Source organism: Lepidochelys kempii, chromosome 1 (genome assembly GCF_965140265.1).
Source record: "Lepidochelys kempii isolate rLepKem1 chromosome 1, rLepKem1.hap2, whole genome shotgun sequence".
NCBI lineage: Eukaryota > Metazoa > Chordata > Testudines > Cheloniidae > Lepidochelys > Lepidochelys kempii.
In genome coordinates, this window is record NC_133256.1 from 145299275 (window position 1) to 145316108 (window position 16834).

General features: G+C 38.9%; 1 protein-coding gene across 4 annotated transcripts in view; it reads left to right on the top strand.

Annotated features, from left to right (window-relative positions):
* IL1RAPL1 (interleukin 1 receptor accessory protein like 1) overlaps window positions 1-16834 on the top strand; it is a 1117545-nt gene that overhangs the window by 458334 nt on the left and 642377 nt on the right. The window lies entirely within an intron of this gene.

A 16834-nucleotide genomic window follows, 5' to 3' on the forward strand; every position in this document is an offset into this window, starting at 1 on the left:
GCCAGTGAGGTTATCCTAGCTTCTTAACCCTTTACAGGTGAAAGGATTTTTCCTCTGGCCAGGAGGGATTTTAAAGGTGTTTACCCTTCCCTTTATATTTATGACAGTGGCATTAAGCTGTCATGCTCATATTGCGGTTTTGTGTCTTTGTAACTCAGTGTCATCATGTATTGATGCAATTCCATGACACAAATATTGCAATGCAATCTGAGAAGTAACATCATTTTGTAATTATTTTGTGCTGCTTTATGACCTTACTCAACACTATAGGATACTGGTTTCCCACCCCTTTCTGGCTGCTGAAAGGGAAGATGGTCTCTTTCTTGCTCCACCTACATTCCCTGTCTGCTTGGAAGGGCCTGTAGTTATATGGATGTGCACTGGAAGAGAGCAAAGCCACAGTCTGTGCCAAACTGCTCTTACTTTTTTCAAAGCAGTTCATATTGTTAGTGCCTTTTTAAACAACAAAATTGAAGGTGCCTTTGAATATTCTCTTTTAATAGGTCATTTAAACTCCTTTTTGGGATGGACATAGAAAAGAAACCTATGGACTTATCCCCATACTGGCATTTGAGGCTGATATTGAACAATTCATCTGAAGTAATGACTCTGGGTGTCCAAACGTATAGCAAAATAAATAAAGCTCACCTGACCTGATAATTCAAATGCATAAGCACATATCTGAGAGTAAATCAAATGATCTTGTCTATATGTATTTGGTGTAAACATTACATGTTCTAAAGTACTTAGAAATCTCATATGAGTTGAAAATACAGGATATTCTTAATTGTTATTATTTTATTTTATTATGAAAGATTATAAATGGCCAGTATATAAGTATATTTCATCAAGTTATTTTAAAAATGCATAGCTGGCTTTGTCTATCCCATAGCTTTAGAAATACTATTCCTTTTTTACATGTGTTGATTTTTGTACTCCAAACAAATACTTTTCCTTGGAAACCTGTGCTTTAATTCTTACTTTCATCTATGAACCAAAATATTGTATTACCATTATATTTTCTGATACTAATCCTTCTTACATTTAACACTCAAATCAAATTTACCCTGGAAGTTGACCTCTGTTTTTTGCTTACAAATTCTTGTGGGAAATCCAAGGAGGTTACTTTTACACTGAACATAAATTCTCATGTTAGAATATGCTTCATGCTTTATTCTGACAAAGGAATAACATGCATGTTTTATTTATCCTCTATAAATTGTATCAATCCTCACTACATATTTAATATACAAAAGTTTATAAATGATTTTTTTTTTATTGCCACTATTCCAGATTACCAAAAACAACTTCTAAGTGTCCTAAGATAACAAATGATGTTAGCTAAACTATTGATTTTTGTTTGTATAGTTGAACTGCTTTGGGATAAATGCCCTTTGTAGGTCACCTTGTTCTGTCTCCTACTCAAAAGGGAAAGAAAAGCTATCTCTTATTATGCAGCTGCTAAGACTGATTAAGAAAAAAAATGCACATGAAGGTATTTGTAATCTCACAAACTAAATAAAACAAAATCTACAATATAGAACTGTTCTTATTTGTTTATTTGATTACCATTGGGTATATTTGCAATGAAGTATATAGAAATAAAGATTTCATTCATATATGCGTAAGAAGTAGTATTGAAAACAAGCAAGTACAATAGTCTTTTAAATTATACTACGTTGTTTTTGTGTGCTTCAGTTGTAGGTTTATTACTGAACATAGAAAAAATAAAGATCAGTACTTGGAAAGTCATACATATAGTATCGAGTCTCAAAGATAACTGGTATTTGAATATCATAGGAAAGAAGAGACAAAGGACTTTAGGGAAAAGAGACCAGGGCTTCTGCGAGGGGTAATGGCAATGGAGCTCACAATGCTTCTACCCACTATCTCCTCCAAGGTCTTGCCAGGGTGGGAATGGTCTTTTCCATCCAATCCTGTCATCTGAAGGCAAGTATCTTCACCAATTCATGTTGTAATTCTCTAGAGGACCCAGCTGCCTCATTTTTGGACTCAAATTGGACTCCCACTGTGAACTCAAACATTCTCCTCCTGCCTCTTTTAGCTTTGTGTTTTGAATTTAGTGCTGCTTCTGATGTTTGAATAGGTTTCAGTTCATGTCTCAAAATGCATAACCAGTTAGCCTGTTAATTTCTAATTTAAGAGTCTGAATAGAGCACAGCTTCCTCAGCATGAATCCCCACCTCCTTCACTTTTTGCTTTCACTTTTTTCCAGTGACACTCACCTCTCTTCCAGCCTTCAGTGGATCTATGGATCTACACTATATTGGTCTCTGGGCTCAGATCTGTAGGTCCAATGGATGTGTGGTTAATCTCCCACTGGTTGGAGCAGTCTTACAGGGACTGCAAGTCCTGGAACCTCCCAGGAAATATCCCGTAAATCAGCCTCAACTGAATCAAACTAATTACCAGGAAAATCACAAGTTCTTATTGTTTTTAGGGCTAGCTGGAGAGTTTATTCACGGCCCTAGGCAAGGAGTGGAGCAAAGCTGCTCTGTGCCTGGGAACCTTCAGAAAGAGGACTATCTCAGAGCTATAATGTCCATAGCACCTGTTTGTGTGAAATGGGGAGGAGGGAAGTATGCTGTATTGGACCACTGCCAGATATAGCATGTTTCTCACTCTCTTACTCTAGCCAGTGGAGAAGCGAGGGGTGGAACCATGACTTAGCTCTGCCTTTCCCCATCACTTCCTCATGAGAGGCCTGTATTGGGCCCTCAGCCCTAGTCTCCTTCATGCGTGGAGTTGGGGTCTAGATAAGTCCTGTGAGGCCATATACATATGGTACTTCTACACACTCTGCATAGCCATGTATGACCAAGCATCAAGCAGACAGATGTTTAAACTTTCCCATACACTTTTGCTTATGCTCGTCATCTCCACTCTGAGTTATGCTTTCTGTTCCAATCCCTTTCTGCCTCTGTTAAGCAAAAATGGCCAAACATGCCAATTTTGTGATGTGCAAAAAATGGGTAATAGGAAACAACCATCAAATACTTGTGACCTAATTTACAGTAGGATTTGGACTCAGGAGATGAGCAACAAGTACATTAATCCACTGGGCCACTTGTCTTAAGTGCTTCCAGAGCCGGGTGTGTGTGTGTGTGAGAGAGAGAGAGAGAGAGAGAGAGTCTGTGTGTAATTTTTGTATTACTATTAAAAAATAGAGGGACTTTGTTCCTGACCTCATTGATGTAAATGGGAGAGTTGATGAAAAAAGTGTACCATAAATCTTCCCAAAACTTTGATAACCTTTGATCTTTTGAAAGATTGTGCCAGGCCTGTAACACAGGTACATGTGGAGACAGGAAATGTTGCAAGGAAGCTTTGTGTTGCTTTCACAAGGGCCTTACACAGTAGTAGTCCGTGATGTATGGGGCTCACAATGACTGCTGTCTCATAGCACCCCGAGGAATGGAAGCCACTTCAAAGAGGGAAGGTTGGCTAAGATTGTGCCACCATTGGCACACACAGGATGGCTTGATCAGGGAGAACAGGCTGCACCATCTAAATAGCTGGGTGGAACGGGATTATGTCAGAACTCCCCTAAAGGCAGGACAACTCTGCACCATCCCGGATGTGATCCTGTGCCTGCGGGGATAGTATGTTACATAGGAAATAATCCTGACCCTACTGACTTCAGTGGCAAGAGTTGTGGGAATCTCTCTATTTCCCACACACCTTGTTCCAGGTTCTCTTTTTTCCATCAACTCCCTCCTCCTTAAGGGCTGCTGATGAAAGGTCCAGATTATGACCTTGCAATCCAACTCTGTCTGGGATCTAGCTGAAAGGGCATAACGTTTGCTAGGCTTTTCAATTTTAATAATAAAGTTCAAGAGATTTGGGGATCCTGGGGTAGAGTTGTTTTTCAGATTTGGATAAGTATTCCACTTTAATTAAGCTGAGTCCAAATCCAGTAAAGTACTTAAGAACATGGACAACTTTAGCCACGTGGGTGTGAGTTAACTTCAGTTGGGCTATTCATGTGCTTAAATGCTGTGTTGGATCAAATCCTATGTGGGTAAAGTTTAAGGTTGATTTTTATTTTTTACATATTGTTTTCTGAAACATATGTTAAAGTAGATTGCAAGCTATTATTTTATTCTAGCCTTAGTAGTTGAAATCTCTGTGACATTTTTAAGGTAACATGCATGTTTTATGTACGTCTTTAGATCACTCTGTTTCAGCTAAATGCAGATAGAAAAGAAAGTAGGAATATAATTCCCAAACAATATTTCATAGCCTTAGAATACAATCTGCATCCACGAAGAATCCTTGGTTTAGTGTTCTGTGCTTGTTTTTCAGGAATATTGTAGACTTTTTATCAAGGTTGGGGTGATATCGCCAAGTTGATCAGAGATATGATGAAATTCCTATTTACAAGAAAAATTGTTGTACTTTGTCTACTAGGAAGAAAAATGCCTTGATTTCATACATCTTTCTCAACCTTCTTTGCCAGAGTTCATTCTTCTCTATATTCTGTGGACGTTCTTCAAGCTCTTTTGGTCCATAAATCATTAGTTATTTTATTGTTTTAGGATCCTCAGGCAGCAGAGCATTAGCACATGCAAAAAGCCTTTTATGTAACCCAGACTGGCTGTCTGTTTAGCAAACACAAAGGATATGTGAATCTTAATAACACTTCTGTATTCCTATGAATAATGTGTGCAAAAGGCATGACATTTATTGAAATATGATATTTGAGAGGTTGGGGTCTTTTTAAGTCAGGTGCAAGCTACAAGCTTTCTTTTCTCTTTGAATGAAGAAATTTTTTGATAATCTAATCTTTCAAGTGTCTAACATATTTGGCTATAGATCATTACATTTTAGATAGATATCAAACTGTACAATCAATTTGAAGAAGAAAAGGCTGTGGTTTTCAGGAAAGAAAAAGATAGAAAACTGATAGTGGAAAAAGAGGGATAGAGGAAGACAGGAGTGAAGGAGCGGTGGTGCATATAGTAAATATAAAAGCATGTGATGTGGAAATGTGATACAGAGGGTACAGGGTGTAATAATAAATCGTATATACAAGCCAAAGAATAAAGACCTCATATTTTTATATTGTACATAATCCTTTCCAAGGCAAAGTTCACAGTGTTAACAAGGCAAGTCCTCTGTAGGCCTCCCAGCTCTCAAGTTCGGTAGCCACTATTGGAGTGCATAAAAGCCAGAGTTCTCAATAGTCAGAGAGGGCCATATATTTAAAGGTATCATTCAGGTGCCTTAAAGATGCAGAAAGGAGTATAGTAGGATTTTCAGAATGCTGAGGTGACTATCTCCCGTTTAAACTAATGGATTTAATTCTGATTTCACCTCCCCGTATGCTTTATTTATGAAGCATGCCCACAATATAGGCAGCAGGATATTTTACATGGTCTGACAATGCCAGCACATAGTCCCCCTTATCTTTGTCTGGTGAAATTCCAATAGAAACTGTATAGTATTTTTTATTGTATAAGTCTGTGACCATATGTGATCTGTTAACATTCACACCAATCCTAGACCCTATCTGAAATATGTAAGGTAACAGAGGCGTTTACGTCCTCCAAAATGAGTTCCTTTCTGGATGATTTGATTATTTTATTATTAATTTGATTAGTGGAATTATTTTATATGGGCTTCCTATGCTGTAGTGACACATACTTTACTGCATCACTTCATCTACTTCTTTTGCAAATCACTAGTTGACAAATCCATTGGAAACAACCTTGTGCCATTGGTCAGTGGGGAGCAGAAACCTTTAAAGGGTCCATCTCTCCCTTCCAACAAACAAACAAACAAATAAAGCGACTGTATCATGACTAATACTTAAATAGCTGCAATCACAACCTCAAGCACCTTCCATGGTCTTAGCTAGCCTAACTTTTTCACCAGATGAAAAGGCTGCAGGCTATTCTCCTTTAAATCTTTCTGTACATGTCATTCTGGAGTTTCCAAAGGTTATAGTCTTTCTCTACTGTTTCCTCTAATATATCATGACAACATAAACATGCTGGACCTTTCAGCTTTGTTTCTTTACTCCTCCCACCCCAGTCTTCTCTGCTCTTTAACTCATCACAAGATGGAGAGGGAGGTGATTTGCCTCACGGCGTTTCCTTTTATAGACTGTTGTAGCTAAATTAAATCTAACAGCAGTTTGATGGAAAATTTGCAGTTTCATGATTTAGGCAGCAAGGAGAATAATTCAAAAGCACTGTGTTCTAAAGGGAGATGGCTGTTTCAATGACAGTTCTACTCCATGCATAATGTTTAATTTGTTTCACGGGGAAATGATCTATATATTCATAAAGCATAGTGTGCCAGGCATACTTTCACACATGTGATAACACTGTGGCTAACCCCCTAGTGCAAAGTTCATAATAGCAATCAAGCTCTTCAAATAAGGTTTCTTTATCCAGACTCAAATATTATTTCCCTGGTGTGGATTGAGCTACCGTCAGCACAAGTCAGTGTTTCTTGGCGTGAAACATCCTTCTGCGGAAATTTTTCACCCTATTTTCTTTTTATGAATTAGATAAACCCATTAATTTCAGTGAGATAAGGTGTTTATATCAGATTCTTAAAGGCCCTTGGTTGTCGAGAGCCAGATTATGCATATTAGGCACTGGCTCACGTTGGGGCCATGCAGAGCACTACTGGCCTGGTGGAACTTCCAAGAGTCATTGTTCTAAAAGAAGTCATCAGAATGTCTCCCTGACCTCCTCTTTGTATATGTGTGTGGTGGGGGTGTGAGGAGGGAACATCACCACTGCTGCAGCATGCTCCACCTGCATGACTGCCAATTCTGCTAGCTGGTGATAGTTGGGGGCAGCCAGGCATGATGCTGAATCCTCCTCTTCTATCCTCCCCATTCTCTGTCTCAAGACAGAAAGCAGTACCTGCACTTTGGATTCTAGGAACAGCAGTTGGACCTGGCCCCTGCATGGGACTTATTGTACCCTAAGATTTTAAATGCCCTGTGTTCATATCATGTAAAAAAATACAGGCATTTACTTTTGAAAATTTGATGATGACAAAGAGGTCCCAACCCTGAAACCTGAACCTGGTTCCATGGTATCATTCATCTGAAAAGCTAGAGTTTTATTGCATTACCATAGGCTTGCACCTGCTACCGCCCAGATAAGCACAATGCAAATTTACCTAGATCTTTGCAGAATGACATTTTCACAAATAAGGACACCTTTTTGAAAAAAAGCCTGGCCTTGTTTGTTTCACTTAGCTTTGTTGCCTTTTTAAAATTATTGGTTTTGCTTAAATAAATCTGATATGAAAGTTTATAGCATATATAATAATTCAGACTCACACCTAATTTGTTACAATAATTGGGGGGTGATCAATATCTTGAAAATATTGAGTTTTATTAATTTAATGTTTATAGCCATGCCTTTCTATAATGTGACTCTTTAGATGTATAACATTACCACCTCCTAGGAGGCCAGATCTGAAACATGATCAGTTTTTTCCTGGAAAAACACTGCCAGTAAATGCACCACTATTGATCTGACATACTGCCCACTCCAGAAATTTGGGCCTGATTGTGATATCCAACCTTGTGAAAATAGGATCCTCCATGCACAGAGCACCTGTCCCCTGTACTGTATGGAAGGATCAATTCCCTTGCCATCCCCGCATCCCAGGACTCCACAAAGAGTGTTCTGCACAATGGGGGTTACATGGGAAAAGGATGATGATGACACAGGAAAGGGAGTAGGCCCACGATGAGTAGGGTGATGGCTTTGTGATGCACCCTGTCTCCCCCTCCCTCAACAGGAGACTGAGTGAAAAAGGAAATACAGCAAGGGCTCTATTACCTGTTACCCAGAGCCCACTCTGGGCTGGAGATCCTCCTTCAAGAGGGCTAATCATTTCAGTTTCAACAACTGGCCATTTTCTGATGAAAGAAAAAAATGCATCCAAAAATTGTCAGAAATAAATGGGGAAGTTGTTCCTGATTCATGTGGATGTGGTAGAATAGGAAGTGTGTACAAGGAATCCTTCCCTTGCTTCCTAGCATGCCTCCACAGCAAGTAGCCATCATTTTGTTCTTAGTGGTCCAATGAACATTGTGTGTGAATGGATGCTCAGGTAACTAGTGCTCATTGGAGAACTGAAACGGGTAGTGCTTCCAGGCCAGGCAAGATCATGAGAATGGCAACAAATTCCTCCCACCACTTATCCTTACTAGATAGCACTCAGGTAGCTGTAGTGGAGGAGATGTTGCTACACCTTTTAAATATGTGTAGCAAGGAACACCTCCTGCCACTTCCCTGTGATCCCAGTGCATGATGTGCCCCTGAAAAGACAGTGCTTTTCCTTCCTTCTTTCCTTCCTTCCTTCCCCTAATGTACTCTGCCTCTTTGAAGGTATAATTTAACCCCACACAAGCAGGGTTTCTATTATTTAATAAATGTAACCCCTGCATTTGCAGTAGCTCGGGCACACAATGGGTTAATGTAAAATTGAACTTGGAATCCTACCGTCTCATCACTCAGCAGCTCATATCAGCCTTGGCCTGAACATTATCAACAACACTATATTTTTTAGACAGGATCAACATTTTATTCATATTTTTAGTATGAAACTGTATTCTGGATCCTGAAATATTTATCAGTTTTTCAGTAAGTGATGTGTACTCTTTTCCCCTGTTAGTGTTCAGTCTACCCCATAACTGACCATTCATATTTTAAAAGTCTTCCTCTTTCTAATCTGTAATTTATGTCCCAGTGCACATAGTTTTAGGCAGACACTGCCCAAAAGCATTACACAAAAGATGCATTATTTCATGGATCAAAGGTCAAAATGTTCATGATTTAATATGCCAGGGGTCACTAAGTTTTGAAATGGCTGCATATTTCTAAAGTGATGCTTAGTTCTGAAATGCCTCTCCCATTTTAGTAACTGACACCACTTTAGTTAAATTGGAAAGCCAAAAACACTTCAGAAATGCTTCAGTTGCTGAGTTATGGGGTGCATTTATTCTGTGATGCCTTATGCAAATCTTCAGTGTAAGATGAATTTTAGATTCCAATTCAGTATTCAACATTATTTTCTTATTTAATAAGCATGCTCCATAAGGATTCCTTCAGTTATGCTGCCTGGCTGTGCGGCTTCCCATTGCAGTAGTTTAATGACATTTTGATAGGTCCATAATCAGAAAGAATTTTGTATGAAATAGTGTTTCTTTTTTTCTGTGGAGAGGATATATTATAGTTGTCTTTTGCTGTTCTAGTGTATATTTTTTGTGGAAATTGGCAGTAATAATAGTATGAGTTACAGTCCATATGCTATATACATATACTTAAATGCACTTTGTACCATAAGAGTCTCTTAAGGGTGTGTGTTTGTGTGTATAAATGCACATAGTACCATTAGGGTCTCTCAAGTTACTATGTAGTTAGTCATATCAATTTGGTGCCTTGGGTGATAAGAATAACTGACAATATTGTTTAGGACTGATATGGGCTAGTATTTGTGAAAGGTTATGACTTACATTATCATGGAATGAGTCACTGCTGATGATCCTTACCTCTGTTAGTTTTAATATGGATTATGTTTACCAGAACATTCACTTGATGTTAATGTGCAGTAGATAGAAAATGTCTTTCACAAGAGGAATGAAAAAGGTCTTCCATCTTCCAAGAAGCCTGGCTGATGCAGCAATATCCTTGTTCACATTTACATTTCATATGTCCAATATGCCTCCAACAGGTTAGCACTAGACCTTCAAATAATGCTGAAAAAATATTTAGTGAATAAATGATTCAAGAAAACAAAGACATTTGCTGACAAATTCAATCACCAAAGATTCTTCAAACGTCTCTACTTTTCACTTACTTCTGCACATTGTGCATTTTATTTAATTGCATTTTACTTCATCCAAGTGTTGTGTTTGTGTAACCAATGTGAACGGAATATGTCAAAATGCAACACTGGATTGATGGTTGCTGACAATTGATGTCGGCACACACACACAGAAACACACATATACACATATGGAAAAATCCCACTCGTGAAATACAAATGAAATTGGATAAAAACTGTTACAAAGCAAAATGTTATAAGTGTTGGTTATTTGATTCACAAGGAGTGCTGGTGCTTGTGGGTAGTGATATATAAGAGGTAAAATAATGCTTTAATAAAAATAGATATTTTTACACTTCCCCAAACTCTTTTAACCACCACATAAAGCTTTAATAATCTCAACTGCGTTTTTTTTTTTGAGATAAGCAGACTAAAAAACAATAGTAATCCAAAGAAAGATATTCTTTCCTTCAACAAGAAACATAAACATGATAGAGTGTTGTTAAATACATGTCAAAAACAATGTATGTAGAGTAGACAATGGGTAAAATAAGCACTCCAGACCCAGTTTGAAAAGTGACTTAGGCATTTAGGAGCCTAAATTTTCATTTAGACTCTTTTGAGTCTATTTTGAAAATGGGAGTCAGATGGTTTCGGAAATGTTACCTCCTATCTAATGATGTTAATTCCTATCTAATGAAAGGACTAAACAAAACTATGGCTTTTTCAAAGCTCAGACCTGTCCCCCCTGTTTCATTTATGAAGATCTTCAAACTAACTAAACTATGAGTTGCAACTCATAGATCTCATTACGTAGGGAGGAAAATGCAATGAGGCAATGGTTTTGAACAGGAGGGAACATACTCAAATGTTGAGCACTGTCTCATTATCAAATATTTCTTGTTTTTTAAAATGTTGTGTTTTGATTTTATTCCAGTCCTCATCCAGTATTGTAGATATGTCCCATATCTTCATTCATCAGTCTTGTTTTTCTGACAATTGATGAAAGACTAGTGGTTCAGTAGAGCTGGTCAAATTATTGAAAGCTCGCCCTTTGCCAAATTTAGCCTTTGTTTTCTGTTCTCAGACTGTCTGTGAACAGATCATAATTTTCAGAAATGTGTTTGATCAACCTTATTTGAAAAATTTTCTATCTGAACGTATCTGTGACTGAACTTTTTGAGAATTACTTCCCTTCTTTGATAGTCAAAAATAGAAATGCAAGCTGTTTTGAGAACCTGTGTTTCAATTACATGATATGATCCATTTCCCTGGTTAGGTAAGTATAGCTCTTAGAAGCCTGTTTTTGGTGTGAGTACTGCTAATAAGAATATAAAATTTTGTTTTCCATCAATATTCTGCAAAATTCAGTGAAATGTTGTTGCTTCAGCAGATATTGCTACCAGCAAACTTGTTTACTAGAATATCATAGCATGGGAACACAAAGGTCTGCAAATCTAATCAAACTGAGTATAAAAAATCTAATGAATATTTACAAAATGCAATATTTGCATAACTGTAATCAGCAATGTTAAGAAAACATACTATATCAATTAACAATAAACTAGCTTTTGCTGTTGAATTTCACAGAGAATTACCAGATTTTTTACCCTCTCTCTGAAATCCCTTGATTATTTCCACTGTAATGCTGGACACAAGGAAAAAAACAACAACGTTTGGACACCTCCTTTTGTTCATACACGTTTACATTATTCCGTAATCTAAGAAAAAATATTCCAGTGCAATATTTTGAGACATTTCACAGGTACAATAACCCACTCATAGGAAGGTGACCCCGCCTGTGATTAGAGAGCACTTTAAAGTAAGCAGAGCCATTCAGAATTTTAGAAGAATTAAGTAACCTATGCTATATCTGACGTTTGCTCTGTGGTGTCTTACGGGGATTCTCTCTTCTATCTTGAGACCTTTTTTAAACAGCCATGCAGGTGGTGTTTCTTCTTTCAACTGGCTTACCCAATTTATTTGACTGCTAGGACAAAAATAACGTTATGTGCAAAAGCAATTTGAAGTGTAATGTTTGCAATTAATTTGAAGAGAGGATGATCATCATCACAGTGTCAGCCATTTTCATGCCACTGCAAGGTGAACACTTCTTCTGTCCATCATTCTGGAGATTGCTTTGTTGTAATCTGGTCACACTTGGACAGTGTGGGTTGGCAAGTTGAAATATAATGAAGAACCTCACAGAAAGCACATATAAGGATCAAAAGAGGGTACAACATTATATCTTTGGATCACAGTGTTAAAGACACCATTTCCCTTTTCTATAGTGAGGTGAAGACAAACTGGAGAACACGACAAAAAGATTGCCATGGATAACGCTCTTAACTGAAAGTCAAAGATGATTAATGAGAGAGATATGAGAACATCATTCTTTTGACTTAAGGGGCAGATAGAGGAGAGTGAAAAAAGGCAAATAAGATGTGTACATAAAAGAGAAACTTATGATGGTGATCTTAGCTCCCCTCAGAAAATGGAATTGAATGTTGACCCATTTTTCATTGGAATTTGACTCTTTCGATCTTATCAGTCTTTTTAAAGGAAGATGGTAAAAATGTTCTCTGTAAAGAAATAAAAAGAAGCCAAACTTTGATGGAAACTGAGTTGTCAAAAAGGAATCAGAATATGGAAAAAGCAGTCCCCACGATTTTTCAAATTGATATACGGTACTCTTCTCTTCAGGCATAAATTATCAGAGTAATCTTCTTCCCCACTCTCAACAGCCCCTCATACCCTACTGCCCCACTCAAGCTAAAACTAAGTTGCCAGAAGGAATGCAACAAAGTGAGAGTTATTAAAAAGGAATTTGGTGTGAGTTGTAGACATTGACAGAGTTAGTTGGGTATCTGAAAAAAAAACTTGCTCGACAAAAAGAGGGAAAAGTAACAGCACTATGTGTTAAAGTAAATTTGAAGTTAGAGATAAATTGGTGGACGTATTTAATGTTCTAGATAACTTAGGGGAACCTACTTATCTAAGAGCTGTCTTCCTCTTTTTATCCAGTCCAAGAAGCCCCCGTTTCAGAAAAAGGAAAAAATATGGCTAGAGTATGATTTCTGTTAATGCTGACACATTCTTCATGATAGAAGAGGAGGCTTATTTCATTGACAGAAGTTCCTCCAGAAGAGGACACATTTATTCTAGATAGACAATTTGTAGGTAGGGGGTTTGATTAGGTGGGAGAGTGGGTGATAATCATGAGAACCACAAGGTAATTCACCATTTGGGTACAAGGATATCTGATCTCATGAGGTTTGTACTAGATTTACTTTAAGGAGTGCTTCTAATACAACCTTTGGTTATGTAATAAGTCAATTTCAGTGATATAGATCATTATGGAAGGTCCTGGGAGTTAAATTTAGGCAATCAGAAGGGATTAAGTTAATTATTCCTATGATAAAGGTCAGGATCTGGATTCAGGGTAGTCATGCCTGGTAGTTGGAACAGTGGTCAAAAACAGGTACCAATAGTCAAAGCTGGATATAGAATCAGAACTGGGCAGAGGGCAGTGTTGAAACTGAGGCCATGGGTCAGAACTGGGGTCAAAGTTTGTAGACAAGCCAAATCATAATGGTAGTCAGAGTCTTGGTGCAGGCTAAAAGTCAAAGCCAGTTTGGAGTCAATCGAAGTATCTGGGGCCAGGAGGATGGTGCAGGGCTGGAGCATGTCAGGAACAGGGCTGAAGCAAGGTCAGAACAGCATAGGAACAAGGCTGAAGCAGTCTGGAACAAAGCTGGCGCAGGGAAAGGTTAGAGGGCAGTCTGGAAGCCTAGTGAACGTGTAACACCCCAACTCAGCAGGATTGTTCCTAACCAAGTGGTGCTGTTACACAGACTAACTTGCAGCTCTGGTAGTGAAAATGAGATACTTGTGCTTGGTAGGGGGGCGGGTGTCATCTGATCTGGGTCCTACCCAGGTATAGGCTGCTTCAGCACACCTGAGGGATGACTCATTGTACCTATTGAGTGCACAGGGGGTGCAAGCCAACCCACATCTAAAGTCCCCATCCCCAATCTAAGGGGAGGAGCCACTGAACCCAGGGCTCAAGTGAAGTCAGGGCACAACAAATGAGAAAATAGGGGTGGAAGGATCACAGGATCAAAAGCAGAGGGGAGCACCGAACAGAGAGCTCAGGACAGAGCCCTCTGCTCCTCTAAGGTGTCCAGGGAGCCAGTGGATGTGGACGTGGTACAGAGGAGCTCTGCCCAGTTACGTGACCTAAGGGGGGAGTGAAAGTAAGCCCCATGGTCACAGAGCACCTACCCATCCAGCATCGTCCTCCTGGTATGGTAGATGGCCACCTTGGCCAGTGCCAGGAGGAGATTGATGAGGAGGTCTTGTGATTTCATGGGGCCATGGATGGGGTATGCATAGAGGAGTAGATGAGGGGAGATGTGCTGTCAGAACCTGAGGAGAAGGTTCTGGAGGAGCCAGAAAAAGGCTTACAAACTGGTGCAGTCAAGGTAGATGTGTGCCAAGGTCTCCCTCACACTGCAGAAGGGGCAAGTGTTGGCGGAGGGTGGGGTTGGGGGTGAACTGTGCCAGATACACACCCGTGCTCAAAGCTCTGTGAAAGAATCGCCAGCTAATATCCCTGGCGGGCTGTGAAACCAGGTTGGAATATGGACTGGCCAGTGAGTCATTGTAGCTGAGTGAGCAGCCCTAGTACAGCTGCAAGTTTGTCTCAAAGTAGGTTTCTTTGGAATGTTTCTGCTTCCATGTGCCGGGGTAGCTAGCCATGGGGAATTTGTGTCTGTGTGTGGATGAGAAGACGGTACAGAATGGGAGGGGTTTTAGAAGACTAAGTACTGTGGAGCTTTGGGGGATGATTTCCACCTGAACTAAAAGGGGACTACTCTGCTAACAAAGATTTGATGGGTTATTGATAATGGAAACTAGCAGAAAGCAATCAGTTGTTGAGGCGTGTTCAAGGGGGACCATAACATTTATTGGAAGCAGTAGAAATAAAAGTGAAATTATTGTCCTGTAGTGAGGATAAGAGTAGAATTATGACAGCATCAGGGGAAGACTATGACTGTGGAGAAGAAGCCCATTCAACTAGTGCACCAGAGGTTCAGAAGAAAAGTGGTTCAGTAAACATAAATGGACATACAGTTACTCGTAAATCCTATAATATGAAATGTGAAATGTAAAAAACTTAAATGGCAAATTGAGCTGGCTGGAATGTCTGGCTTTGGGAGAATTATAATGATTTCTAAAACACAGTGAGATGAAATCATTCGGATACTATAATTTCTGGTCCTCTGCAACTTGGGGAAAATAAGTTACATTTTCGAAGTTGGGGAAACATTTATCTGAAGTATTCAATTTCTTGAGGGAGAAGCAGTTTCTGTGTGCAGATGAAGCTCAGATCAGACTAGTCGCTCTTGCTTTTGCACACTTCATTCTTGAAGTCCTCTGCCAATGATAGAGTATTAAAAATGTCATTTTCCTCCTGGTTTAAAGTTCATTACGTATCTGAACATGCCTGAGAGGTAAGGTTATGTCGATATTAGATACATCAAAGTCTCAAAATATGCATATTTCATAAAGAAAGGATAAAGGGAGATAGACAGGAGCTTTTCATTGTTTCATTTGCCAAAGCAGAGTAAAATCAAATAGAGCAAGAAATTAATTTATCCAAATAGATCACTAGCGAGACTGGGGCTGACTCAGCAAAAAATGACACATATCTGTAATCTAGATCAGTTTGTGATATACTAGGAATGTGTTAAACAATCAAAGCAATTTAAAAATGAAGAAGTTCCTCTAGTGATATCTGTATTTTTTTAACTCATTGACTTTTGGGCATTGTTACATTAATGGGTTCACATACATGGAGCAGAATTCTATATCGGGGCAGGAGGTAGCATGTGCTGAGATCTCCAAACAGCAGCATTAAAACATGTTTATTGCAGCAACTATTTTCATCCTGTAGACCCCTGCAAAGAGTAGATTAGTGTGTGCTTCCAAACTGCCAGACGATATTCCAATTACCAGAGACCCCATCTCTGTTACAAATGTATAACGTCGACGATGATCTCTTCTGTACCCCAATCCTGACACACAAACAGAAACAAATTCATGTATGGCATCAGCAACAGGCCAATTTATATCTAGAGTGATTTTAATATCATTTTTAACTTTGCACAGGAAAATGGGTCTGAATGAATCCAGTCCAGATTGTAACCACAGATAATAGAAAAAATAGGACAGAGTGTCAAGCAAAAAAGAAACCAAAAAAAAAAAATGGATCATTCCACTTTAATGCAGTTACAGATGTGCAGGATATTTCCCCAACCCCATCCTAATACACTAGATGTCAAAACAAGGCTTTCTTCAAACTGGTCCCAAAGACCCAAGCAAGAAATAGATAGTAAAGTAAGAACTGTTTTCCCTCCAGGCAGACTCAGACTTCATCTAACTCTCCATGTAGATTGAAAAGTAGATACTTGAAAGTAAACTAAATGCAAACCGATGTTAAAACAAGATCTTCTGATTTGGACAACAGCAAGAATGTCAAGAGCACAATGTCATTGCATAATTCATCCCAACGTGCATAAATATTGTAGTGTTCTAGCCTTGGTATTGCAGCTATGCACTATCCTAAGACCCTTACCCAATACCTATTTCTAAATACAATAAAATGAATTAAGAATGAAGTGAGCGCATTAAGTAGTGAAATACAGTGGAGTAGTGTAGACTGGCTATTGGTACGAATTGGCACACACATTCTGCTGTCCAGTTAGAATCCTGTTTTGGAACCTGGATCTCTAATATGCCGATCACAAAATTATTCCAGTAAATACCCCTCTTTCCCCCAGACCGATCTTTGCTTGAGAAACACCTATTCTTGCTTCCTTCTTCAACTGGCTGCCCTACTTTTCACCTCTCTGAGCAAGTCTTTCCTACTCTAACATTGAACCTGCCCCTTCTCCAAATGCCTGGTGTTCTGGGGGAATTTCCTCACTTTTGACTTTCTTAATTT